General features: G+C 33.4%; 1 non-coding gene across 1 annotated transcript; it reads left to right on the top strand.

The window, feature by feature from the left end:
* Positions 1-691: 691 nt before the first annotated feature.
* On the top strand, positions 692-773 carry TRNAS-GCU (transfer RNA serine (anticodon GCU)). The gene has a single exon. It is a non-coding gene; the product is annotated as a tRNA-Ser (tRNA).
* The last annotated feature ends 3,298 nt before the right edge of the window (positions 774-4,071 follow it).

Raw genomic sequence — 4,071 nt, 5'->3', positions numbered from 1 at the left:
CAGTTGTTGGTCTTCGATTAAATGGGGAACCTTCGACCCCATACGAATCAACAAAACCAAGACAAATTTCACTTTTGCTCACCCTAGAAATAACACATACATTAAAGACCATTATGCTTTGACTAATAATGTGAGCATCCATAAACACATAACTTTCCTCACATATTGCCTATCTCACTATGTTTTCTGCTCTAGCTCCCTTCAAGTGGCCAACATATATATACCTCTGGCTACTAAGCTTCATGAGAGAAGGAACGTTTGTCTCATCAATCTAATTTTGTGTTGTTCCTACAAATCTTTGGAAATTGACTCTCGAGATATCTGGAAATAATATGATAGTTTCATATTATTTATATATATCTTTTAGAAGAAAGGAATAGGTTATATATACATGAAAAATCATATTCCTAATTACAACTAAATCAGGATAAATTAATAATTAATAACTATATTTCATATTATAGCTCCTATGATATTAATGGGTATCTCATGCCATGAAGTTGTTTGTTTCTAAGTGTCACCTCTTTGCAAGTTACGATAATAACTTATGATCGACCAACTTGTAGTTGTTGGAGGTGGCCTTTAAATATCTAGTGTCATCAATGCCATTGATGAATCAACTTTGTTTTGGAATGTTCATCACTATTCATATTTTTTATATAAATGTATGTGTTCATAGTATTAACATGAAGTCGCTTTGGCTGAGTGGTTAAGGTGTGTGCCTGCTAAGGACGCAGGGTTTCCCTGCGAGAGTTCAAATCTCTCGGGCGACGATTTTTTTTGTATTTTTTTTCAATTTCACACCGAAGGTTAACACTGATATGCCATATTACCCATCCAATAAAATCCGGTTGTATGAAACATATTTTTTATCGAGTAACCTTTAAATGAATCTCAATTTATAATTTATGCAATATATACATCCATATTACAAGTTATAAAACAAGAATATTTTATGTGTGATTAATCAAAATACATTAATTAAGATTTAAAATATACAAAATTTGAAATACGACAACCAAAATATTTTATGGGCCTATAATTTTACGTGTTTTGAGCATCATGAGTCTATCACTCTTTCTTCGGTAAACTAGAACCTCAGTGGTTTTTGGATAGTAACATGATTTATGTTAATTAATAATGCTTATGGAATGCACAAGAGTTACTAACATATAACTTATTGGATCACTAATACTTAGCTTATTTGAAAAGTTTGACAACTCTTCTTGGTTTGAATGCACTAGGCCTTACTATATTTGGTCTTATAACAATGAATTTTATAACACCGCCAAACTTGGAGGCACTTGTTTTCACAAAAAGGATTGGTTTCATAGGAATGGTTGGTTTCATAGGTGGGGGTTGATTTCACATAACTTTTATTAATACTAATAGACTTGATGTTAATTGTCTAAATATAACTTTTAACAAAATATACTTTGAAATATACTTTAAAATATATATATGTTTCTACAAGCCAATATATCTTACTTTTATCCTTACTCATATAGTAAATTTGTGTAGTAATATTTATTACTCCTTCTAATTTTATTTATTAAAGAAATTTTATTTTTTAAATTAATTAAATAATCAATGTATCTAGTATATATAATAAAACAAATATATTAATTATTCAAAAAAAATTGAAATATGAACTTCTTTTCTTTCAAAAAAACAGTCAATAAAATAATGAAATTATTTTAGTGCCGAAAAATATTTTACAAATTTGCTAAGGCCCGCTCATTCTCCACATCATAACAATAATTTATTTTATCTATTAATTAATTAATACATTTTGTAATATGAGCTCAAATAAATTATGAGAAATTCTCCTAATTTTTGTTTTAGAGCTATATACTACCTGTGTTTCATGTTTATATTTTCTAATTTAAGTTTTAAACTACTATTGATATATTGATAAACTTAGATAGAATAAAATGGTATAATTTGACACTGCAAGATTGGCGAATGATGGAAAAATTAGAGTGTACACACATGCACATACGCACAAACACACGCACACACATGCACATACACACACAGGTACACACACACGGACACACGCACGCACACGCACACACACGAACACACACACATACACACATGCACACACGCACACACACATGCACACACACATAAACACTTGTACACACACGCACACATACACACACACACACACACACACACACTACAGACACACACACACACATACACACAAACATACACATGCACACGCACGTACACACACGTACACACACACACACAAATACAGACGCACATACACACAAACACGCACACATATACACACACACATATACACACATACACACATACACATACACACACACACACATGTAGACACACACACAAGCACGCATATACACACACACACAGACATACACACACAAACACACATACACACACATACATACACACACACACATACATACACACACACACAAAGACACAAACACAAACACATGCAGACGCACACACACACACACATACAGACATACATAGACACTGAAACATACACACACACACATAGAGACACAGACACACACAGACACACGGACATACACACACACACATACACACACACACACACGCAGAGAGAAATTAGGGTGATAATATTTTCATTATCTATTAATGAGAGGATGCCTCCAAGGCACACACACACACAGACATACACACACACATACAAAAAGAGAGGGAGAGAGAGAAAAAGAGAGAGAGAGAGAGAGAGAGAGAGAGAGAGAGAGAGAGAGAGAGAGAGGAGAGAGGGAGAGAGAGAGGGAGAGAGAGAGAGAGAGAGAGAGACATACACACATTCAACAATGGCTTACATTTTTCTTCGTAAGAATGTATTACAAGTTCCTTCTACTTCTAAAATCCCAGACCCTATTCTCAAGAACGATTGCACTTATGTCCCAAAGCCTCATATGCAAGAGGAAAAGACTGATATCTAATATTCTCAAGTATTAATCTCATATTCCATTGCACGTACTAATCATGCTTTCATGGGTCTTGTACCTAGGCTAATTAAGAAACCCCATAATTTAGAACCGTTTTTACCTAGTTTCCCGTCATGTGAACCCTTAGTGTTTAGGGATGAGCCATTTGATCTCAGCTTCATGAGGAACCGTGTGTTTTAGTAATCCCCTTCGACCAACAATCCTTACTAAATCAAGTGGTTGGACGGGGTTCAAAAAAGAAGGAAAAAGTATGGAAAGATTAAGGTATCTTCAATCTGATACAAATCTCAAGAACTGCTTGTATGTATACTTCTCAATGTTGGTTTCTGCTATCTTCTTTTGGGAATCTTCTACCAACATATATTACTTACCATTTGGAATGATAACTCTAATGTTTGTTGATATAACTTCAGTTGTTGGTCTTCGATTAAATGGGGAACCTTCGACCCCATACGAATCAACAAAACCAAGACAAATTTCACTTTTGCTCACCCTAGAAATAACACATACATTAAAGACCATTATGCTTCGACTGATAATGTGAGCACCCAGAAACACATAACTTTCCTCACCTACTGGCTATCTCATAATGTTTTCTGCTCCAGCTCTCTTCAAGTGGCAAAAAAATTTATACCTCTGGTTGCTCAGCTTCATGAAAGAAGAAATGTTTGTCTCATCAAGTTAATTTTGTGTGGTTCCTACAAATCTCTAGAAATTGACTCTCGGGATATCTGGAAATAATACGATAGTTTCATATTATTTATGTATATCTTTTATAAGAGAGGAATAAGTTATATATACATGAAATAACTATATTCCTAATTATAACCAAATCAGAATAATTAATAATTAATAATTATATTTCCTATTATAGCTCCTATGATATTAATGGGAATCTCATGCCAACAATTGTTGGTTTCTAAGTGTCACCTCTTTACAAATTCTGATAATGAATTATGATCGAGCAAGTTGTAGTTGGTGGAGGTGGCATTTAAATATCTAGTGTCATCAATGTCATTGATGGATCAACTTTCTTTTGGAATTTTCACTACTATTCCTATTTTTATATAAAAGTATATGTTCATAGTATTAACATGAA

The sequence above is a fragment of the Lathyrus oleraceus genome, chromosome 3 (assembly GCF_024323335.1).
Source record: "Lathyrus oleraceus cultivar Zhongwan6 chromosome 3, CAAS_Psat_ZW6_1.0, whole genome shotgun sequence".
In the NCBI taxonomy this organism is placed as follows: Eukaryota; Viridiplantae; Streptophyta; class Magnoliopsida; order Fabales; family Fabaceae; genus Lathyrus; species Lathyrus oleraceus.
This window is presented reverse-complemented; position numbering and strand designations above follow the sequence as displayed.